We start from the raw sequence: 25,406 nt of genomic DNA on the forward strand, positions 1-25,406 counted from the left end.
TCACTCTAGTTTCCTCCTCACACCAACATCGGTACATTCAAACTCGTAACCTCAGTAGCTTCAACCCAACTACTTTCTCAAATACTTTCAAACAAATGAACTGGCAAATTCTAAACATCCTTCCTCTTGACAAGGCTGTAGAATACTTCAACTCTGTCTTCCTTGATACTCCCTAGCCTCACTAAGAAACAAAAGGATAAAAACTAAAACTGCTCCTTGGCTATCCAAAGAGACGAGACAGATTACGCACCACAGAGGCAACCTATGGAAGCTTTACCAAAATAATAAACAGGACAATCTCTTCCTCCAATATAAACAGCTCTGCAACCGTGCAAAACCACTAATCACCAAAGACAAAATATCCTACTATAGCAAACTTCAGTCCAATAACAATAAAAAAAACCCAAAAATTCTGAAATGCAGTAAACTCGCTCCTCAGTCCAGGCTCCAAGAATATCCTGTCCCTGGACCTAAAGTAAATCTGATCTCGACTAGGCTCTCCTTGCTCATTGCTACCTCACCAAAGACATTTCAAAAATAACAATAATAACTGCACTGCTCCTCTTCTAACTCACCTCATCTGTTTGAACTCAAACCCATCTCCACTAACTAAGTTTGGACAAAAGTTTTTTTTTTTTTTTTTTTTTTTATAAACCTTGCTGTAACGCTCCCAACAATATTCCCTCTTCCTTCCTAAAATATGCTGCTGATGGCATTGCACCCCCAATCCGCATCATTATCAAGAGATCCATAAAAGAATCCTATGTCCCCAAACTCTGGCACCTGTGGTACATCAACAAACAGGGAGGGACTCTATCTTACCCCCTGTGCAGACTAGCCATGAACCTGTGGCTAGCAGCCTCATCCATAGGACTACATCTTATAGCCCAATACCCACTGGACATCAGCAACACCCTAGCAGACCACTTAAGCAAAAACCTGCTGGACCCACATGAATGGCAAATCCACAGATGTTTTTTTCCAAGTTACCCACACATGGGGGAACCCCCAGGTGGACCTCTTTGCCTCTTGTTTAAATCACCAAGTACAGAAATTCTGCAGCAGAGAGTACCATCGCCTGGCCTGGAAGGTCGATCCCCTGACCTTCCCTTGGAGTACCCTCTTTGTACATGCATTTCCACCCCTTCCCCTCATTCCAGATGTATTAGTCCAGGTAAGGGAGGAAAAAGCAAAAGCAGTACTTATTGCCCCAGATTGGCCCAGACAGCATTGGTACCCACTTCTGTACAGCCTCTCTCTCCAGCTACCTCTGATACATGTCCTGCAATCCCGGGGGGGGGGGGGTGGATGGGACAATGCTGCTCCCAGACCTTCAGACACCCAAGCTCTCGGCATGGCTTATTCTGCCATAACCAACATGGAATCTCTGCTAAGCAAGCAAGTCCTTGACATCATTACAGAAGCCAGAAGGCCCAGCACCAGAAAATCTTACACTGGAAAATGGAATAAATTTTGCTACTGGAGCCAGTCCAATGGGGCAGACAGTCATCTGCCCTCCATTCCTCTTATTCTGGATCATCTGGCTGAGCTTCATAATAAGGGTCTCTCCTCCTCCTCCTCCTCCATGAAGAGCCATGCCTCTGCTATCTCGGCACACTTTGATACAGAACAGCCATTGTTATCCCACCCTCTTATCAGACAATTCCTTAGAAGAGCCTCTAATATCAGGCCTCACAGAAGACACCCCACCCCAGCCTGGGATCTGAACTATGTTTTAGAAAAGCTTACTCTGCCCCCCTTCGAGTCTGCAGCATCTTCAGAATTAAAGTACCTCTCTTGGAAGACTGCCTTTCTCTTGGCTATCACTTCAGCCAGGAGAGTGTCACAGCTTCAAACTTTAATGGCCATTGAGCCATTTATCTTCATGCAGATGGGGTCTCCCTGAGAACCAACCCCTCCTTCATGCCAAACTGTGGTTTCGGATGTTACCCTCAACCAGACCCATTCACCTGCTCACCTTCTTCCCTAACCCTCAGAACAAGACTAGGGCAACCTCTACTTCCACAGCATTCCTTAGAGGAGTACCCACCAAGGACATCCTGGAAGCTGCCACATGGACTTCAGTCCACACCTTCATCAAGCATTACCATCTGAATCTGTTCTTAAAAGCTAGGGCTGGGTTTGCCTCTGCAATTCTGCAGGGCATGCTCACCCAATGTTAAGTTTCTATCAACCTTCCAGCCTTCTCCTCAACTTTTGGAATTCTCTCAGTGGTGATGACTGCAGCAGTGAGAAACGAAGAACATAGTACAGTTGTGTACACTTATGTAGATGTTAGTGTGTTGTCACTGCTGCAGTCATGCTTTCCTTCCCTCCTTAGAGAGAGACACAATCCTATGGGGGTTTCTGACCCCAGGACTACTAATTATTAAAGTTGGACTACTTTGGTTAAGGCAAGAAAAACTGAGTGGCATCACCTGCTCTCCTTTTATAGCTCTGACAACCTGACATCACCCAGCAAGCGACAGCAGCCAACCCACAAAACCTTGACTCTGGTATTCAGACGGACTGAGGGCTACCACAGCATGGATAACCCTGTGGTGATGACTGCAGCAGTGAGAACACTCGAACATGTACATTTATGGTAAGTGTACACAACTGTACTTTCCTCCTGAATAGTAAACAGTAGACTCCAAGCAAAGTGACTTTGTTGGGCTGCCCTTTCACCTTGTTTACTTGATGCACACTGTCCAGTCTCCTCTCTTACCCTCAAGTCATCAACTTGCATGCTGTGGTGTCAGTGAACATAGCTTTAGTTTAGCAATCCTTAGTTCATTTGTGGCAGCTTGGTTCATTTTACATTTAGCTTTCCCTCAATAGAGCTGTCCCATGTAACTGAATACCAACTGGTCAGTAGGTTTTTGAGCTAGGGCTGCTGGGCTTTATGACCATATCATCTGAAGGCAAATTAACTGAGTGGCTAAAGCTTACAACTCTTACTCCAGTAGGCACAGCCTAGAGTCTGTGCTGCTGCCAATGACACTGTTCAGTTTTAGGTGCACTCTGTTCGTATCTCTCAAGTTTTAACTTGAGGAACACTACATGGACACTGGGAGAACATGCGAATTCCACACCGTGACTGGAGGTCACTGTCAAACCTTGTAAAGACCTTGGCTGTTATGGCATTATGTCTTGCCTTAAATTCTAAAATTATTTATAAATTCACTGGGACAGAAGTTCTATACGGTCTTAGTGATTCTTCTGTACTTTTATTACTTCGTGTATCTGAGAGCTCAGTATTGGACTTTTACTCTTCTTGTCAGTTAACAACTTGGTCTCACTGTGAAATAAGTTTACTGTGTAATTGCCAGATATGTAAATTCAAAAATGTTTTGAAAATTAAGATTAGCAGAATGATGCTGTTTTTTTCTTTGAGTATAGTATATTTTCTTTTTTTTTCCCCACAGCTTTCAATCTGGAGACTTGCAGGTTAATGGTTTCCATGCTAGATGTATCCTTTTTGTTTCACTATAAGCGACGGTAATTGTATCATATTATGTAGATGCAAGTAGGTTGAAATGTGCTTCTGATTACTGTTATGATTTAAAGGTACTTTTAACAACTAGGATCAGGCTGTTGGAATACCAGTCTGATCTATTTGGAGTTTGTCATCTGTATTATACCAGAAACTGTCCAATTCAGTACTTAAGTGTTGTTGCATTTGATCAGTTGTATTTATAACTATCCATGTGTTTTTCTGCTAGATGCTTATTTTTCCAGTATTTGAGTGGGACAACAGACCTGTTGGAGGGCTTATCCATATCTTTGTACAAGTCCTGCTTACAGTTAAAGGATGCCTTGGAAAAAACACTGTAGTTAAACCTTACAAGACAGCTTTACTTCACTGTAGTATTGATGCTTATTGTAAGAATTGTTGCTGCACTGTCATTCAAAATTTGTTTAAATTGTACTACAGGAAGATTTGTCTTGACATTCAGAGCTTTGGAAATCTTCTTGCAGGGTTGGGCTCTGCCGTACCTCAATGTCTGTGGGATTTGCAGTATGCGGGCAATAGCATTCTGTGCTATTTCCAGTTCATCCTTGATATTTAGCCTTTCCGCTCCTCCCAGGATATTTACAGAATACATGCACTGATATTTTTAAAGGGAGTTCATTTTTACCTCTGTCTGGATAACTGAGCCAGGCCACCTCCCCCTTCAGTGGAAGGCTTTCCTTGGCACAGTCTTGGAAAGTGTAGTCACTTCCCCTCAAATACTTCAGTGTTTAGTGGCTGTGTGCTGCTTTGTCTTAAGCGACCAAGAAGGCATCTTTGTCAACAAGGGCCACTCTGAAGAGACAGCAATACATAATTCTCCATCCTTGTAGCTCTTCTTGCCAGACTACATATAAAGAAAATCCAGTGATGCATAAGGAACCTTTAGTTGCAAGCATCTCCACATGCTGAAAAACATGCCACCATTTATACCTGTCACCCACAAAGTTTGGGTGGTATGCTGTCCAGATGTTGGCCAAACTGGAATATCATTCTTGAACACATGGACAATCAAAACTCTGACAGTTATTAGACATTATCTGGGGGAGAAGTATGCAAGATTCTTAAAGGTCAGGAGCTGTGGAATAACCAGGACAACATCCAAACACATTGATCTCAAAGAGGTGTTAAACCACTGTCTGTGTACTTCAGACTAATCTGAAAGACTGGTATTGCAGGTGGTCACAAGACTCCAGTCCTATGGTACGTCATCAAGCAAGGGGGAACTTGCTCATGCCAGCTGTACAGACTGGTTGTGGTTGTGGGATTTGATGACCAACTGCAGATGGAGATGCTGGCGATAGAGGTTTCAATCTGCAGAAAGCCCTCCTATTACCATCTGTCATTTATTCAGTACCACTAGTAGCAGCTTGTGGGCATATTCATATTTTGAGATCATACCCCACCTGAGAGTCTTGATCCAAATGACTTCCATCTTAATTTAGTGTAGGTATAAATCTGATCAAAACTAATATTTTACTTTTATTGGCAAGTACAAGTCCTCCTCTATGTACCCGAAGCACTTTTTTTTGTTAGACTTTGCTACGTATCATCCGGTCCACTTACAAATCAACAGTTATGTCCAGGTGTTTCTCAGCATCTGCCAGTCCAGATCCCTGGACCAAAGTATTCTGGTTAGACGTCCAGACATTACATTCTAGACCTTGTCATAACCAAGTCCCCTGCCCCTTGTTTAGGTAACTTTTCCTTAGATAAGTCAAACCATTTAACCATCACTTTCTACCTCAAGACCAGTCTTCGTAGTAACATCTTAAGTGGAAACAAGTAAATGAGAACCTTGAATATAAGAGAAGTTCTCCTTTAACAGTAAATGTTTCAGCTTGTATTTCAGGCTGCAGAAGAGGACTTCATTATTTTTCTCTTGCGTTTCTATGGAAACAAGCTGATAATAAAGCAATAAAAGCCACGATTCTTTCAAGGCTAAAAGTTATTTTTTTTCTGAAGGCATGCAAGAAGTTTTCACATCTTGGAGAGGAATATGAACAAGACAGTAAGTGGAAACACGGGCAGTGTGCTTTGGCATTGATAACCTCAATTTCAAGTTAATTAAGGCCTATGTTAGCAGCTAAGAGATGTTATTGGGTGGGTTAAATGTCATTATTTGAAGATGTTTATGTGTACTTGGAGTAAGTTAACAGGTTATGGTGTGTTCTGGGGGGAGTATATGCTTAAGTTTGTATTAAAACAAATTCTTGTAAAGTGACATAGGTTTTACACTTGCTGAGAAAATAAATTGTATAATGGATCAATATGCCAAATATTAATGGGTGCATGTTCTCGCAAAAGCTGGAAAGAGACATTTAAAAAAAACTGAGAGTAATGACTTCGTACTGTAATGGTAACACTTTTCATATTATCTTGGAATGTGAATGGTCTCACAGGTATAGATAAAAAGGAAAATATTTAATTACACTGCAGAGTGCAAATAGCAATGCTACAGGAGACACATTTGAAAAGAACTGGGTATGTGAATTTGATAAAGATTTCAGACAAAGGAGTACTTACAGAAAAAGAAAAAAAAAGATAATGGCAGATATGTGGTAGTAAGGGGCTACTGGCAAGGGATGAGGATTATGCGGCATGTATTTATATTCCACCTAAAACTGCTATTATGGAGCTTCAAAAATTTTGGAAGAAATAATCCGCTTTCAGTAGGTAGCTGTGGACTGGAATTTGATTTGCAACAATCGGTATGTATCTAGAAGGGAAAATATAACAAAAGAGGGTAGATTTCTGAAGAAAGTTATGGAAATATTTATTATGAAAGATGTGAATTCATTAGTAGGAACCCTGAGAGAATTTACATATTCTCCAATGCACAATAACTGAGCTAGACTAGACAGAAATGTTTCACAGGAACCTGTGCATTTAACTGAGAACTTTGACATGTATCCAATATATATTTCAGACCATGTGCCAGTAATTACTAAGATAAAAATTCAGTGTTGGACTTCCAAGATGGCTGCATATTGAGCTTAATTACAGCTCTCCCAGTGTGAAAACAGAAATTCAGAAGAGTGTAAATTTGATTTTTGGGTAAATTTCAGTAACTGGCTAAGTGCACTGTCTGGATGCCAGAAAAAAAATTCAATCACAAAAGGTGCGGAAAAACACTGACTAGGAAGAATTCTGCAGCTGAGCAGTAATAAGCAGTGCAGGGTCCATCGTTGGTGCAAGACATGACTTCCAGTAACGTAGAGGAAAAAAATTGGTCAAATGTGCACAGAGCTGATTAAAATAAACAAAACGCTGATGGAATATATCCACTCAAATAACAAAATGCTGGAAAAATGGAAGAAGCTTCAAACAGCTATTCAGCTGAGGAGATAAAACTGCAAAAATCGGAGGTCAAATTGAAGAAAAGGCTAGCTGAATAAGACTGCTCAAGAAGAGATGTTTCAAAATAGAATTAGAGGACAGATCACATAGAGAAAACCTGAGATTTTCTACTGTGCCAGAGAAGCTGGAAGGACCAGACTTTATTAATTTCATGAAAGCGCAAATAAGCAACTGGACAGGTATTGCACAGCAGGAGGTAATTGAAAGGGCACTGTGTGTGTGTGCTCCAAACTTGACCATGAGAAAGAAACCTAGACCAGCAGAAAGAGTTGATTCTGATAAAACTGTGGCAGAACGACAAAGTCCCAAAAGTGGGAGATAAGTGTTTGTGGAAAATGTGAGGTTGGCATAATGGTTAAGGTGTTTTTACCTTACAAACACAAGGTGTGGGGTTTGATTCTCACTTGGGATAATTGGCTAGGCTTAAAACGGCCTAAAAGAGCTAGGCTTAAAACGGCCTAAAAGGGCAGGTAGCCTAGAACTAATCTATGAATCTATGAACTCGTTCTACACCAGGCAGAAGAGGAGTAAATGTATTCCTCTAATCAGGGAATGTTGAGGCGTGAGATTCAAAATGCTGTACCAAACTATCTTCAGAGTATTCTTTCCTTGTGGAACAAAGTCTTGCTAGGGAGGAAATACAAAAGTTTGTCCAACAAAGTGATCTGTGAAACGGGAGTTTCTGCTTCTTGTTTTAGTTAATACAGACCACAGAAAGACACTGCCAGTAAAACCTTTTCCAGTGTTTCAGCTGAATGCATGAGCGAGAGTAAAAAGCACGACAGTTGACTAGAAGAACTGAGAGTATGTTGGAAATGAAGTAGAGACTGGATTTGGGAGATGGAGATAAACAGGAATAAAGCCAGCAACTCGGAAATTGACAAATGTGAGATTACAAAGCATTAATTTATACTTGTGAAACATGACAAGAAAACCTGGAAGTATTGGACCTTTTTGACTTTGTTAAACTTGTAGGGGATTCTAAAGCATATGCCCTACTTCATGTCATTAATGTTTGGAGAAGCACTTACGAGAGGGGAAGAAGGCGAGAGTTAACTGTAAGTAAAACATATTTTTGTTAACAGTAATATTTTGTAGTATATGATATAATCTGCATGCTATAACGTAAAAATTTCTTTGCTATTTTCAAGTGCAATGGGGATAACTAAAGTAGACGGGTGCCCCTGTTCAGTTTTAAGAAATGTAGGCACTGCAGTGCAAAAAAAAAGTTGTCTGGTCAAAAGAGTGTGATGCAAAAAAATTTGAGGTGGTTTGTCTCATTCTTGCATAGGGGAATGACTTGACTGAGGCCCTTGGCTTAATCTAGTGACAAGTTTAAGAGGAAGCAAATAAAGAACATGGAATATATAATAAAGGTAGCATATTCTTGTAGAAGCAACTCTGTGTCTGGTTCTCATGTGATGCAACTCTGTATCTGGTTCTCGCATCTCAATGGAGACTGTCTGATAAAGAGCAATAAAGACCGAATACTTTCTTTCTTTGGCTAGGAGATGATGTTTTCTGAAAGCGTTCAAGTGATGATCTTAGTGTTTCACTGCTGCAGTCCTAACCATTGGGGTTATCCATGCTGTGGTAGTCCTCACAGTCCGAATACCAGAGTCAAGGTTTTTGTGCATTGGCTGCTGTCGCTTGCTGGGTGACTGGTTGTCCTAGCTGTAAAATAGAGCAGGCGAATCCATTACCTCAGTCATTTTTGCCGTGGAGCCCGTAGCAGAAGCAATTCACAACAGTGCCAGTCGGCTGTTTCCAGATTTCGAATTTCAGCTGAAAACGTCTAAAGCTAAGTACCCCGTTGGGAATCCTTCCTTTTTCTTGCACTAACCGATGTCCAAAAAAGTCAATAACTCTCGCCTGTGGAAAGCAAATACCACACAGAGCATCACTTGGTTAGGCCCAGATTACGATGTACCCCGCTGTCTGTTCTGTGCCCTCTATAACACTAGAACTATTCGTTGTAGAGCTCTGTTTGTAGCCAGTTATTTTCACCTTCCATCTCAGATTACTGATATTGCATCTGTCAGTCAGCAAACCGCAGATCCTCCAAAAAAAATGTAAAGATAAGGATAGAGACTGACTCCATAAGGCCAAATCTTCCAACGACACCACAGCTAAACGGGTAGTCAGTTTTTCGGAATTCAGTGAGCCAACTCTATTACTTCGCAGGCCTCTACTTGAGACCCTTTCAGAGTCCTGTATGTCGCAGATGTCTGCATTTTCTAATGAGCCTTCGTCTGTCGCAGATGTCTGCATTTTCTAATGAGCCTTCGTCTGTCTCTGCCTCTGTTGGGTCCGGAGCCTCTAAGCAAGCACCAGCTTCCAAGGATACCGCTCGCACTTCGGCTTTCTGTTCAAGGCCTTCGCCCTCACTTCCAACGAACACACACACTGCACCAGGGGATACCCTTCAGGCCAGATTTAGACCCCACTTCAAAGAAAACAGCAAAAAGTCTGCATTCCACTACTCCTCCCCCCTCCTCAAACTAGAATGCTTAAAATGGCTGAGGATCTCATCTCTTTCATGTGGGGGTAATCAGACCACTCCAGCCAAAAGGAGAGGGGAACCTTCTCCAGGCATCCAATCGGACTTAGAATCAGAGAGATCTGACTCCTCTGTTTTTGAAGAGGAAAATCCTCTATTTGCCTATGAAGACTCAGATGCAGAAGAATCTATTCCTTCTGCATCACCCCCGGAGGACTTTTCCTTTGGGGAACCCTCCACACCCTCAGGGAATGGGAATCAACTGATTTCCCTCAATCCAAGAAAAGACTTGAGTTTCTGGACCTACCCCAGCATAGGCTTCTGATCATCCCACCTATCTTAGAGGTGGTAGATGATGATTACCAAGAATCCAGCCTTACCCCTGACACCCTTCCACCTGCCCCCAGAAAACCTGACCGGTACTACAGGGTAATGACTCGCATAAATTCCTCTACAGAAATCCTATAGCAGATCCAGAGATGGTTACTCGGGGACCTAAGGGAGTTAAGGCTACCTCTGCAAAGAATGCTACTCCCTCAGACAAAGAATCCAGGGCCAAAGACAAATACTAGGTACTGGCAACCCAGTATCGGCAAAATTGCAGCAAAACAGTTATTCCAGGGCCCTGGACAGATTGAGTAAAAAAGTATATACCTCTGCAACTTTGAGTATATGGGCTCTCAACTGTCTGTTCCATGTGTTAAAATATCAACAGCATACTTTGGAAGTTTTGAAATGGAAAAATATTCATTGTTACACCCTGCTGCAGTCATCACACTTTGGTTATCCTGTCGTCAGGCGCCCCCGCAGTCGGCCTGAATTCCAAAGTCTTGGTCCGGCATCGGTTGCTGTCGCTTCTTCCCTGACGTCAGTGTGCCAGGGGTATGTAAGAGGCATCCAACGCCATTTTCTTCAGTCTTTCTTGCCGCGCGGTGCCCGAAGCAGAAGCAGTTCGTAAGTGCCGGTCGGCCGACACCTGAGATTTTTTAATCGAATTTCAGTCCGAAGTCTTCAAAGCCAAGTACCCCGTTGGGGAACCTTTTCTTGCCTCAGTCCGATGTCAGAAAAAGTTAACAATTGTATTTCTTGTGGGAAGGAAATACCTCATAAGGACTTTCATTCTTATTGTATACCTTGCCTAGGCCCAGACCACGACATCACTGGTTGCCTGTTTCGTGCTAGGTTCAATAAGCGAACTATAAAGCAACGCTTTGATTTCGCACTACACTACTTCGGTAGGAAATTTAATTACACTATGCCATCGGAGCAACCGGCTACCGGCGTGCATAAATGCAAAGATAGACAGGCAGCCTAGATCCAAGCCAGACTACGAGGCCTCGGCTGGGCTGGTCGCCGGTTTTCAGTGAGGCGCCTACATAGTCCCTGGCGATCGCAGAATTGGAACCCCAGACCGCTTAGGATTCTCAAGCAGAGAGTTCTAGGCCGACGCAGCCATTTTCTTTAGGCCCTACCGACAACATTGCAGAAGGAGAAGCCAGTGCTGCTGTGGAAACTCCTTCGGTTACAGAAGGTGTCTTCAGACAGACTACTCTCACCATAAAAACCTATGCTAAGCTTAAGACTCCTCTCAAACCAAAAAAGACTGCACTTCAGTCTCCAGTTCAAGGCCCCATGCCTAAGAAACAGATGCTTAAAATGGCTGAAGATTTGATTTCTTTAATCGGGGGTTCCCAACCCCCCCCCCAGACAAAAGGCCTAGACAGGAGGAGGATTATGCCTCCTCTGAAAGTGTCTATTTCCTCAGGCTCTTCTGAGGAACAGGATTACTCCTTTCCCCCCTTATGAAGATTCTGATGCTGAAGATTCCATTCCCTCAGCTTCTCCCCCTGAAGACTATTCCTTTGGGGAAACCTTACATACCATGAGGGAACATTTCCACTGGGAAGGTCAGGATTACTCAGACTCAAAGAAAAGGCTCCGAGAGTTTCTTTTACTCCCCCAGCACAGACCACTTGCTATCCCTCCAGTTTTAGACATTGTGGATGATGTTTACTTAGAATCTAGTCTAAGTCAAGATTCTCTGCCTCCTGCTCCAGCCAAACCAGATAGATATTAGTGCCTGACTCTCACAAATTCCTTTACAAAAGCCCTGTTGTTGACCCAGAGACAATCTCCCAGGGTCCCAAAGGGGCTAAGGCTTCTATGGCTAAAAATCCTGTAACCTCTGAAAGGGACTCCAGGGCACTAGATAAGTGGGGGAAGGTTTACACCTCAGCTACTCTAGCTATGAGAGCACTAAATTGTCAATTTCACATGCTGAAATACCAGCAATTCCTAATGTCTCAAATAAAACAAAAGATGAGCACCCATCCTCAACAGTCTGAATTCAAGGAAATGCAGGATCTGTTGCATGCAGCTGAACAGGTGAGCAAACATACTTTACAATGTGGTTTTGATTCCTTGGAAGCTGCTTGTAGAGCAGCTGTTACTGGGTCTGTTTTACGTAGGCATGCTTGGTTAAAGGAACAAACTCTGCCTGATCATGTCAAAGCAAAGTTACTAGATGCACCCTTACAGCAGGATGTCTTATTTGGGGTTAAAGCAGAAGAGGTTTTAAAGAAAATGGAGGATAAGACAAAATCTATGCAGACGGTCAAAGATTTCTTACAGGTACAACCCCCACGCTTCAGCAGAAATTGGCCAACAAAAAATTGGTCCTTTCCAGCTTCTGACAGACAACAGAGGGGTAAATACAGACGCCCAAGGGGCAGAGGACAAGCACAAATCCCTTACAAACCTCGCCAATGGGGCACTGCAAAACAGAAGGGAGGAGAAGACGGGTTCCAAACTACTAAAAGACAAACACAATGACTTACACCTCAAACTGCCATGCACAAACCCTCTTGGCAGCTCCCTTGGGAGGAAAATTAGCACTTTTTTCAGACAACTGGCACATTGTCACAAAGGACAAATGGGTCCTAGACATTATCTCACAAGGATACAGATTCCATTTCCACACCTTGCCAAGGATAACAGGAATGCCAAACCTGCCACAAAATCAATGGGCAGAGGCTCAAAAACAAATTACAGCTCTCATGGACATGAGAGCCATTCAGCTGGTACCTACACAGGAGCAAGGCAAAGGATTTTACTCAAGGCTCTTTCTAGTCTCCAGAAAGGACAATGCCTGGAGACCCATTCTGGACCTTTCAATTCTAAACACCTTCTTGCAAGTACCCAAATTCAAGATGCTAACACTACAGCAGCTTCTTCCCATGCTGGGCAAGAAAGCTTGGCTAGTAACGTTGGACCTCAAGGAGGCATACCTGCATGTCCCTATCAGACAAAATTGCAGAAGATACCTCCGTTTCATTGCAGGTTCAACCCATTACCAATTCTCTGCACTGCCCTTTGGCTTATCTACTGCGCCCAGGGTCTTCACAAAATGCCTGGCGCCAGTAATTCCATACTGCAGACAGAGAGGAATTCAAATATACCCATACCTGGACGACTGCCTCATCCAAGCAGAAAGCAAGGACATTCTCTTACAACATCTGACCTTTGTAAAACACCTAAGTTGCCTAGGGTACACAGTAAACGAAAAGACATCAAAACTAGTGCCCTCACAAAATATGACATTCCTGGGTGCCAGCCTGAATAAAACGGCCCAGATGGCTTATCTGACGCCAGACAAACAACAACTAACTCAATACTTCAAAATAATGGCAAGACCGAACTCCCTGCAAGAAAAATTCTGCAGGCCTTTGGCTTCATGGCATATTGCATACTACTAATACCATTTGCAAAACTGCATATGAGGAAATTACAATGGTACCTGAAAAGCGTATGGACTCAACACAGCCACAGCTTGGAAACAATGATACCTCTCATTCCCTGCCTTCAACAGGAGATTCTATGGTGGTCACAGGCCTGTCACCTCAAGAAGGGTCAGCCTTTCACCTTACCCCCAGCCAGGCAAACTGACAACAGATGCATCGGACTATGCCTGGGGGGCACACATGGCAGGATGGTGCGTTCAGGGCATATGGACTGCAGATCAAAGGAATCTGCACATCAATCAAAAAGAAATGCTAGCTGTACAGAATGTTCTGACAGCCTTCAAGGACCTCTTACATCCAGGACAGCTTATAATAAGGACAGACCACATCCAGGACAGCTTATAATAAGGACAGACAACACCACAGTAATGTGGTACATAAACAAACAAGGGGGTACACACTCCTACCCTCTATGCAGGCAAGCAATGACCTTGTGGAACACAGCACTGACCTACCAAGTTCAATTACAAGCTCAATTCCTGCCAGGAAAAAACAAAACACCTTGGCAGATGACCTAAGCAGAAACATCATGGATCCCCACGAGTGGAAACTGGGTCCACAAGTATTTGCAATAACTCAAATATGGGGCCGCCCAGACATGGATCTGTTTGCCACCCCCCAAAACTGTCAGCTATCAAAATTTTGCACAAGGACATTTCACCATCAAGCTTGGAAAGTGGACGCACTCTCAGTTGGAAAATGCCAACAGTATATGCCTTTCCTCCATTGCGCCTTCTCACAAAGGTGCTGCTGAAAGTCAGGATGGAGAGACCCCGAATTATACTCATTGCCCCAGACTGGCCACGCCAGCACTGGTACTCACTACTAGGGAACATGGCCCAGGGCCCACCATGGATTTTACCACAAATTCCTCATCTGCTCACACAGCAAGACGGTCAGATTCTACACAGCCAGCACAAAACCTTAAATTTGGCTACATGGCACATCACCTAAGCACCCAGCCAGTTCCTCTTTCACAAGCTGTTATGGATGTCATTCAGGAGGCCCAGCACCAGGAAAGCATATTCAGACAAATGGAAAAGATTTTGCGCCTGGAACCAAGCTAAAGGCCAAAATACCCTTCAGCCGGACATGCCTCAGATTCTACAATATTTAACTGAGATGTTACACACAGGATTTTCTTTTTCATCTATTAAAATCCGCGCCTCAGCTATTTCAGCTCACTACAACACGGATACTCCCTTATTTTCACATCCATTTCTAAGGCAGTATCTCAGTGTGGCCAAAAACATTAGGCCTCCCAGGAGAGCGCCGACACCAACTTGGGACCTCAGTTTTGTTCTGGAAAATTACGCTGCCACCTTTTGAGCCAGCTTTCTCAGCTGACAAAGGTTTATATCATGGAAGACTGCCCTGCTGCTAGCAATTACTTCAGCCAGAAGAGTCTCAGAGCTACAGGCACTAATGGCAGTAGAGCCTTTCCTCATTTTTCATCGACAGAGTTTCTCTACGAACTAACCCTTCCTTTATGCCAAAGGTGGTATCCAGTGTGGCTCTAAATCAAACCATCCATTTACCCACCTTCTTTCCTAATCCACAGAACAAAGGAGAAAAACTTCTGCATTCTTTGGACATTCACAGGCAACTACGTTACTACTTGGATAAAACTAAGGTTTTCAGAAAATCTGACCAACTTTTTGTATCCTATGCTACAGCATCACAAGGAAAGCCCATCTCAAAACAGATAATTTCAAAATGGATAGGACATTGCATACGTTTTTGCTACACCCATCCTGGAAAACCAGTTCCTGCTAGCATAAGGCCCCATTCCACCAGGCTAGCAGCTACATCTACAGCCTTCCTCAGGGGGTGCCAACCCAAGGATATTCTGGAAGCTGCAACTTGGAGTTCAGTGTACACCTTCACCAAGCACTATCACTTACCACTTTACTCTAAGACTAGAGCTGGCTTCGCCACTGCAGTTTTGCAGGGCCTTCTAGCCTCCTCTAACCCTGTTTGACTCCACCTCCCATCCTTAGCTTTGGGATTCTACCCAAGTGTGATGACTGCAGCAGGGTAACACGATGAACATAGTACAGTTTTGTACCTACCATAAATGCAGATGTTAGAGTGTATAACTTGCTGCAGTCCAGGTTACCCTCCCTCCATCCCCTCTGACCTAACTAAAACCTTTCAATACCTTTCATTCTGATACAACCTTTGTGGTGTATTTGCTTATAGCTGAAGGGATGTTTTGTTTGTACTAAACTTTTATTATTGGTACTATCTACTGACCACCTTTTTGGGAGGGGGGGCACCTAACATCTGGGGCAAGAAAAACGGAAGAAAATGGCGTTGGATGCCTCTTGTATACCCCTGGCGCACTGACGTCAGGGAAGAAGTGACAGCAACCGACGCTGGACCAAGACTTTGGAATTCAGGCCGACTGCGGGGCAGTCTGACGACAGAATAACCCAAGTGTGATGACTGCAGCAGGGTATACACTCTAACATCTACATTTATGATAGGTACAAAACTGTACTTTTCTGCTTTACCAGATTTTGCCAACAGTAGAGATAGCAGAAATGTTCTTAGTGTTTCACTGTTGCAGTCATTACATTTGGGTAATCTGCTGGCAGGTTGCCCTCAGTAGGCCTGAATTCCAAAGTCTTGGGTTCTGCGTCGGTTGCTGTCTCCTCTTCCATGACATCAGGGGTATAAGACAAGCAGCCAACACCATTTTCTTTAGTCTTTCTTGCTGCGCAGTGCTCTAAGCAGAAGCTTTTCACAAGTGCTGGTCGGCCGACTCCTGAAATATTCGAGTTTGAGTTTCAGATCCGAAGTCTTTACTAAAGCCAAGTACCCCGTTGGGGAAACTTTTTTTTCTTGCTCCATACTGATGTCAGAAATAGTTAATTGTATTACTTGTGGGAAGCAAATACCTCATAAGGATTTCCATTTATACTGTATTCCTTGCCTATGCCCTGATCACAACATGGCTGGCTGTGTCGGTTTTGTGCTAGATTTAACCAACGCACTATTAAGTGTCAGTATATTTTTGCCTAATAGTATTTTGGAAACCGATTGAACTACCGAGAAATGTTGTCAGATAGCAGTTGACTACCAGAGTACATAAAAAACGCAAAGAAAAGAACAGAGACAGTCTAGGTCCAAAACCAACGACTAAGCTTCTCCTAAGCCAGTTGCCAGTTTGCCAGTCCTCAGTGATGCACTTTCGCAGCCCCTGATACCCGCTACTTTCGAGTCATAGGCCCCTACCGAGACCCATGTGGAGACCGGCATGCCACGAGATACTCAAGTATTGGACCCATGGATGTATCTCCCTCAGATGGGTCCAGAGCCGCTGAGCAGGCACCAGCTTCTGACGGTGTATTCAGGCCTCAACATTTTTATATCAAACAGACGACAGCTGCAAAACCAGAGACAAAAGCATCTTCTAAAGCAAAAAAAAACGATGCATGAGCCATGTGCACAGGCCGCTATGCCTAAAAAACAGATGATCAAAATGGTGAAGACCTTATTACCTTGATCAGGGGCTCCCATCCCCCTCCTAAGTGGCCTAGGCAAGACATTGACTATGAATCTTCAAATCCGGTTTCTATTTCTTCTGATTCCTCTTCTGATCAGGAATTATCTATACCTCTCTGTGAGGATTCTGATGCAGAAGTCTTATCCCATCTGCATCACCTCCTGAGGATTATTCATTTGGGGAAACCGTGCATACTTTGAGGGAGCTTTTTCACTGGGAGAGTAAAGATTTCTCAGAATCAAAAAAGAGGCTCAGGGATTTCCTTCTCCCTCAGCACAGGCCTTTAGCCATACCCCCTGTTTTGGACATTGTGGATGATGTTTTCGGAGTCCAGCTTGACCCCGGACTCCTTACCTCTGGCTCCCAGCAAACCTGACATATTACAGGGTCCCTGACTCTCTCAAATTATTTTTTAGAAACCCTACTGCTGATCCTGAAACTATTTCACAGGGTCTAAAGGGAGTTAAGGCCTCAACAGCAAAAAATCCTACCATCTCTGACAGAGATTCAAGGGCACTGGATAGATGGGGAAAGAAGGTTTATACTTCTGCAACCTTGGCTATTAGGGCCTTAAACTGCCAGCTTCATATGCTGAAGTGTCAACAACATGTTATGGGATTCCTGAAACAGAAAATTATGTTGATTTCTGAATGTGCAGAAAATAAAGAAATGCAGGAATTATTGCATGCAGCTGGACAAGTTGGAAAGCATACTTTTCAATGTGGTTTTGATTCCTTAGAGGCCTCCTGCAGGGCCGCTGTTACTGAATCTGTGATTAGGAGGCATGCCTGGCTAAAAGAGCAAAATTTCCCTGATCATGTTGAAGCTAAATTACTGGATCCACCTTTACAGCATGACACACTGTTTGGTATTAAGGCAGAAGAGGTTTTAAAGAAAATGGAAGACAAGGCTAAGTCTATGCAAACTGTAAAGACTTCTTACAAGTGCAGCCACCAAGATTCAGTAGACGCTGGCCAACAAAAAGTTGGTCCTTGTGTCAAGACAGAGCTCAAAGGGGCAAATCCAGACGCCCAAAGGGTTCCAGATACCAGGCACAAGATTCTTACAGGTCAGAGCAATGGGGTGCTTCCTCTAAATCTGGAGGAGATAAAGCGCAAACCTACAGAAAACAGTCCCAATGATTTCCCTCTGCCTTCACCAAGCACTTACCTTTTGGCTGCACCCTTAGGGGGAAAATTAGTACTTTTTGCTCAAAATTGGCAATTAATAACCCAGGACAAGTGGGTACTAAACATAGTATCACAGGGATACAGATTCCATTTCCATACTCTGCCAATGGCAAACGGTTGGCCAAAAAATCAATGGGCAGAGGCACAGAAACAGGTTATGTCCCTCATGGATATGGGGGCCATTCAGCCAGTACCAGAACAGGAAAAAGGGCAAGGTTTTTACTCGACTGTTCTTGGTACCCAGAAATGACGAGGCCTGGTGGCCAATACTGGATTTATCAATTTTGAACACATACCTGGACATTACAAAATTCAAAATGCTGACTTTGCAGCAGCTTCTGCCCATGCTGGGCACGAATGCTTGGCTGGTGACATTAGACCTAAAAGAGGCATACCTGTATGTCCCAATAAGGAAATCGTGCAGAATATACCTCAGATTCAAGGCTGGCTTAATGCATTACCAATTCTCTGCACTGCCCTTTGGCTTATCTACTGTGCCCAGGGTCTTTACAAAGTGCCTGGCACCAGTAATTGCTTTTTGCAGACAAAGTAGTATACAAATATATCCTTACTTGGATGAGTGTCTCATTCAAGCAGAGAAAGACATTCTTCTTCAACACCTGGCATTTGTGAAAAGGCTTCTAACATGCCTAGGGTACACAAATGAAAATAAATCACAACTGGTACCCTCTCAAAAGCTAACATTCCTGGGTGCAAGCTTGATTACAACTGCCCAGATGGCTTACCTCATGCCAGACAAAGGCAGCTGACTACTTACTTCAAACTGATGGCAGTAAAAATCCAGTTATCTGCAAGACAAACTCTGCAGGCTTTGGGCTTCATGGCATCCTGCATCCTACTGATTCCATGTGCAAGATTGCATATGAGGAAACTTCAATGGTACCTAAAAAGCTTATGGAGTCAACATTGTCACAGTCTGGAAACAATGATTCCTCTCCTTCCCTGCCTACAACAGGAGTTTCTATGGTGGGCAAAGGCATGTCACCACAACATTGGACGGGCCTTCACTCTACCCCCTGCCAGCCAAACCTTAACGGACGCATCAGATTATGCATGCGGGGACCATATGGTGGGAAGATGCATTCAGGGCATATGGACCCCAAAACAAATGCATCTACATATCAACCAAAAAGAGATGCTAGCTGTTCAAAATGCATGGACAACCTTCAAGGACTTACTTCGAGGACAACTACTGATAGACTGACAAAATCACGGTTATGTGGTATATAAACAAGCAGGGGGGCACGCACTCGTTTCCCCTTTGCAGATTAGCCATGGCACTCTGGGACACAGCTTTAACTTCAAGCTCATTTCCTGCCAGGAAAACAAAATACTCTGGCAGACGGTTTAAGCAGAAACCTTATGGACCCTCACAAGTGGAAACTAGATCCACAAGTCTTCAGCATGATAACATAGAAATGGGAGTGCCCAGACATAGATCTATTTGCCTCTCCTCAAAATTATCATTTGAAAAAGATTCTGCACAAGGACTTATCACAGACGAGCATGGAAAGTAGACGCCCTATCCTTCACTTGGAAAAACCTATCAGCCTTTCCCCCTCTGCTTCTTCTTCCCAGGGTCTTACTAAAAGTCAGACGAGAAACCAAAGATGATACTAATTGCCCTGGACTGGCCCCGCCAATACTGGTACCTAATCTTAAGGAACTTGTCTCACTACCCAGCTTGGATCTTGCCTCAAAGACCTCAACTACTGTCCCAGCAAAACAATCTGATCCTGCACAATCCACTCCAGACACTAAACCTGGCAGCATGGCTGATCATATTATACAAACACCACCTCTCAGTAAAGCTGGGATGGATGTCATTTTGGAAGCCAGAAGGCCTAGTACTAGAAAATCTTATGCTGATAAATGGAAGACATTCTGTGCTTGGAATCGAGCACAAAGAACTGATGCAGCAGAACCAAATCTTCCTCCGATATTGCAGTACTTGCATGAGATGCTTGACAAGGCCTACCTTTCTCATCAATTAAAATACATGCCTCTGCCATTTCGGCTCATTGCAATACAGAGCCATCAATCTTTTCTCATCCTTTACTAAAGCAGTATCTTAGAGCCAAAAATTTAAGGCCGCCTAGGTCATCACCGATACCTGCATGGGACCTCAATTATGTGTTGGAAAAGCTCACCCTGCCTACATTTGAACCAGCTGCTACTGCTGATATAAATTTCTTATGGAAAACAGCTCTGCTACTAGCAGTTACTTCAGCAAGAAGAGTCTGAGCTACGGGCCCTCATGGCTTTGGAGCCTTATCATATTTTACCCAGACAGGGTGTCTGAGGACCAATCCTTCATTTATGCCTAAGGTGGTTTCCACTGTGGCTCTTGACCAAACTATTCATCTGCCAACCTTTTATCCAAATCCGCAGAACAAGGGGGAGAGAATTCTGCATTCCTTGGACGTACACAGACAGCTAAGATTCTGCTTGAGCAGGACTAATGCTCTAAGAAAAACTGAGCAATTGCTAGTGACATGCTGCAGGATCAGAAGGGAAGGCTATTTCAAAGCAACTATTTCAAAGTGGATAAGCCACTGCATTTGTTTCTGCTACTTACACCTTGACAAACCTGTGCCCAAGGGAATTGGGTCTCATTCCACCAGAGCTGCAGCTACTTCAGCAGCCTTTCTCAGAGGAGTACCAACCAAAGACATTCTAGAGGCTGCTACTTGGAGTTCTGTTCACACCTTTACAAAGCATGATCATTTGCCTCTCTACTCTAAGTCCAGGGCAGGCTTTGCCACTGCAGTTCTGCAGGGCCTTATAGCCACATCTAATGCTGTTAAGGTCCAGCCTCCCATCCATAGATTTGGGATTCTACCCTAATGTAATGACTACAACAGTGAAACCTGTAGAACATAGTACAGTTCTGTACACTTGATGTTTGTGTATTCACTGTTGCAGTCCAGGTTACCCACCCACCATCCCCCTTTCATTCTGGACTTCAAGAAAAACTGAAGAAAATTATATCGGCTGCTTGTCTTGCACCCCTGACGACCTGACGTTGTGGAAGAGGAGACAGCAACCGACGCAGGACCCAAGACTTTGAATTTCAGGCCGACTGAGGGCAACTTGCCAGTAGATTACCCAAATTTAATGACTGCAACAGTGAATACACTAGAACATCTACGTTTATGGTAAGTGTACACAACTGTGCTTTACTGCACTCTTCAACTCAGGTGGCAAAGCACTCCTTGCACTGTTGATTTGATGCCCTAGAAGCTTCTAGCAGGACAGCAGTGACAGGATCTGTTATCAGAAGACATGCCTGGTTGAAGGAACTACCTTTCCCTGATCATGTCAAAGCCTAAAATCATGGATGCACCTCTTGACAAAGACCGCTTGCTCGGACAGAAAACTGAAGAGGTAACTAAAAAGATGGAAGACAAAGCAAAATCGATGCAGACTGTTAAATATTTTCTTCAAGTACAGCCGCCTAGGTTCAGCAGAAATTTTCCCTCTAAATACTGGTCCTTTCCTGCACCGAGCAGGCAGGCACAAGGCAAAACCCATAGGGACAGACCCACCAGGACTCAAATTCAGGGACAGCAAAGAACTAAACAGTGGCCCTCCCTCAAACACTAGAGCAGGGAGTTCCAAGGCAACCCTGTATTGAAAAAACTGACTACCTTTCCCATCTCTGCCTGCCTCCACCACACCAAAAGCTAGGAGGAAGGCTATGTCTCTATGCAGAGAAAATTGTAACTCTCTAACAAGAGCGCAATGGGTCTTAAAAAATCATTGCTCAGGGGTACAAATTCAGTTTTTGAGAACTACCACATGCAAGAGGGTACCCAGACCTATCTCCAAACCAGTGGGCAGAAGCACTAAAACAAGTGTGAAACCTAATCTCCCTTTGGGTAGTAGAACCTGTACCTCCAGAACAAGTGGCAAAAGGAACCTATTCCAGACTATTCCTTGTTCCCAGGAAAGAGGTGACTGCGTCCCGTCCTGGACCTATCCTTTCTCAATACCTTCCTGGTAATCCCAAATTCAAAATGCTCACCTTACAACAGCTTCTATTAAAGCTACCAAACAAAGCTTGGATGGTCACCTTAGACCTAAAGGATGCTTACTTGCACGTCACAGTAAGGGAATCCTGCCAAAGATTCCCGAGCTTCAGAGCAGGATCAGTACACTTTCAATTCTCTGCTTTGCCCTTTGGCTTATCTACTGCTCCCAGGGTATTCACCAAATGTCTAGCTCCTGCCATTGCCTTTTGTAGGCAAAACAGTGTACAGATTTACCCTTACCTGAACGACTGTCTCATCCAGGCAGACTGCAAGGAACTGCCCCTGCAGCACCTTTCATTTGTAAAAACCCTACTTGCCTCCCTGGGGTTCACTATCAACAAAAAGGAATCAGAACAAACACCTACCAGGAATATCATATTTCTGGGAGCTTTACTGGACACAGAACAGCAAATGGCCTTTCTGTCCCCAGAAAAAGTCCTACCAAAATACTTCACTACTCTGGCCTCCCAAACGCAGCTTTCTGCCAGAAAATTCCTTCAAGCTCTAGGGTACATGGCCTCATGCATCCTCCTGTTACCTCTGGCCAGAATGCACATGAGGAAAATTCAGTGGTACCTAAAGAACTTATGGTGTCAACACTCACAACATCTGTACACCTCCCTGCGTGTGATCCCTTGCATAAGATCTGAGTTCCTCTGGTGGACCCAGGCCTGTGCTCTGAACAAGGGACTTCCATTCACCCTCTGTCCATCAGACCAGACCATAACTACAGATGCTTCAGACATAGCTTTGGGCGCCCACCTAGAAGGCAGATGTGCCCAGGGTCTCTGGGATGCACAAATACTACCCTTGCACATCAACCAAAAGGAAATGGTAGCAGTGCAAAACTCTCTGCGTCCTTCAAACCCTACCTCAAACCAGGGATTCTTCTCATAAAAACGGACATCACCACAGTCCTGTGGTACATCAGCAAACAAGGATGGACTCTATCTTACCCCCTGTGCAGACTAGTCATGAATCTGTGGCTGGCAGCTTCATCCATGGGACTACATCTTGTAGCCAAATACCTACGGGGCATCAACAACACCCTAGCAGACCACCTAAGCAGAAACCTGCAGGACCCACATGAATGACAGATCCACAGAGATTTTTCTGCAAATTACCCACATGGGGGGGGGGACTCAAGCCCCCCCCCCCCCCGGTGGACCTCTTTGCCTCATTTAAATCACCAAATACAGAAATTCTGCACCAGCGAGTACCATCACCTGGCCTGGAAGATTGATGCCCTGACCTTCCCTTGGAATACCCTCTTTGTGTATGCATTCCCACCTCTTCTCTCATTCCAAAAGTATTAAGATAATTGAGGAGAAACCAGGAGTAATACTCATTGTCCCAGATTGGCCCAGACAGCATTGGTGGCCCAGACAGCATTGGTACCCACTGCTGCGAAGCCTATCTCAGCAGCCCCCCCTGGCAGCTACCTCTGATACCTCACCTGCTATCCTGGGGGGGGGGCGGCAATGCTGCTCCCAAACCTTCAGACACTCAGGCTCTCAGCATTGCTTATTCTACCATAACCAACAAGGAATTTATGCTAAGCAAGCAAGCCCTTGACATCTCAGAAGCCAGAAAGCCCAGCACCAGAAAAGCTTACGCTGGAAAATGGAAAAGATTCTGTTCCTGGAGCCAGTCCAAGGGTCAGACATGCATCTGCCCTCCATTCCTTTATCTTGCTGAGCTTCTTAATAACGGTGTCTCCTTCTCATCCATAACGATCCATGCCTCTGCCATCTCGGCACACTTTGATACAGAACAGCCATTGTTCTCCCACCCTCTTATTAAACAATTCCTTAGAGGAGCCTCTAATATCAGGCCTCCCAGAAGACAGCCCACCTCAGCCTGAGACCTGAACTATGTTTTAGAAAAGCTTACTCTGCCTCCCTTCAAGCCTGCAGCATCCTCAGAATTTAAAGTACCTCTCTTGGAAGACTGCCTTTCTCCTGCTTATTACTTCAGCCAAGAGAGGGTCAGAGCTTCAAGCTTTAATGACAATTGAGCCATTTATCTTCCATGCCGACAGTGTCTCCCTGAGAACCAATCCCTCCTTCATGCCAAAGGTGATTTTGGATGTTACCCTCAACCAGGCCATCAACCTGCAGACCTTCTTCCTAACCCCTCAGAAAAAGGGGGAAAGGATACTGCATTCGTTGATGTGCACAGGCAACTCAGATTTTATTTGGATCGTACAAAGACATTCAGGAAAACTGACCAGCTCTTGGTCAGCTTTAAAATAGGGGCACAGGGGAAACTAATATCCAAACAGACCATTTCTAAATGGATAGCACACTGCATCCAATGTTGCAACTCATTCCATGGAAAACCACTCCCTAGGACCATCAGAACCCATTCCACTAGGGCAACCTCTACTTTCACAGCAATCCTTAGAGGCGTATCCACCAAGGACATCATGGAAGCTACCTCATTGACTTCAGTCCACACCTACACCAAACATTGCCATCTGAATCTATTCTCAAAAACTTGGGCTGGGTTTGCCTCTGCAGTTCTGCAGGGCATGCTCACCCAATCTTAAGTTCCTATCAACTTTCCACCCTTCTCCTCAGCTTTGGGAATATTCCCAGTGGTTAGGACTGCAGCAGTGAAGCACGAAGAACATAGTACATTTCTGTACACTTACCATAAATGTAGATGATGTTCATCGTGCATACAGCTGCAGTAATCTTTCCTGATCTGCTGTGCCCAGGAGAGAGTCCGATTTCTGTGGGGTCTCTGACCCTAGGACTGCTAATAATTATTAAAATTGGACTTCTTTGGTTGGTTAAGGCAAGAAAAACATGTGGTAAATGCGTCACCTGCTCTCCTTTATAGCTCTGATGACCTGACGTCACCCAGCAAATGACAGCTACCGATGCACAAAACTTTTACTCTGGTATTTGGACCAACTGAGGGCTACCACAGTATGATAACCCAATGGTTAGGAGTACAGCAGTGAATGCACTCTAACGTATGGTAAATGTACACAACTGCACTTTTTCCCATTCTGGGACAGGAGTATAGACTAGACAAACTCAGCTGTACCAATGTCTTAGTATGGCTAACCTTCCTTTTAGGGTAACCCAAGTCTGTGACTGTGGCTGTCAGTTTGGGACAGTTGCTCCTATTAGAATAAAACTTCAATATTTGAAGCTGTACTTAGTTTTGTGTGTTAGTATTAACTTAATATGTGTTAATGGAATATTGGGGTATATTTGTTTTTTTGAGAGGTTTCAATAAACCAAAAAACCTTACAAGATGTGACTTGGACTCAAATGGATATGACCAGAAAAAAAAATGATAAAAGGTCAACCTGCCACACAGTGTGTGCATGTAACACAAACTCTGGAACTAGATACTTAACAAGAAAGCTGGTAAAAATAAAAGGCATGAATAACTTTTTAACATAATGATGCTTTCTGTGTTCTCTTTAAATGTTAATGGCGTTACAGATGTTTACAAAA

The 25,406-nt window shown here is 43.9% G+C and overlaps 1 long non-coding RNA gene across 1 annotated transcript in view; it reads left to right on the plus strand.

The window, feature by feature from the left end:
• The window catches only part of LOC122798585, a 190,674-nt gene that overhangs the window by 78,419 nt on the left and 86,849 nt on the right, over window positions 1-25,406 (plus strand). Inside the window, exon 2 of the long non-coding RNA XR_006364283.1 lies at window positions 3,429-3,472. This is a non-coding gene — a long non-coding RNA (uncharacterized LOC122798585). The remainder of the gene's footprint in view (window positions 1-3,428; window positions 3,473-25,406) is intronic.

Source organism: Protopterus annectens, chromosome 3.part1 (assembly GCF_019279795.1).
Source record: "Protopterus annectens isolate FY-2018-M chromosome 3.part1, PAN1.0, whole genome shotgun sequence".
Taxonomy (NCBI): Eukaryota; Metazoa; Chordata; order Ceratodontiformes; family Protopteridae; genus Protopterus; species Protopterus annectens.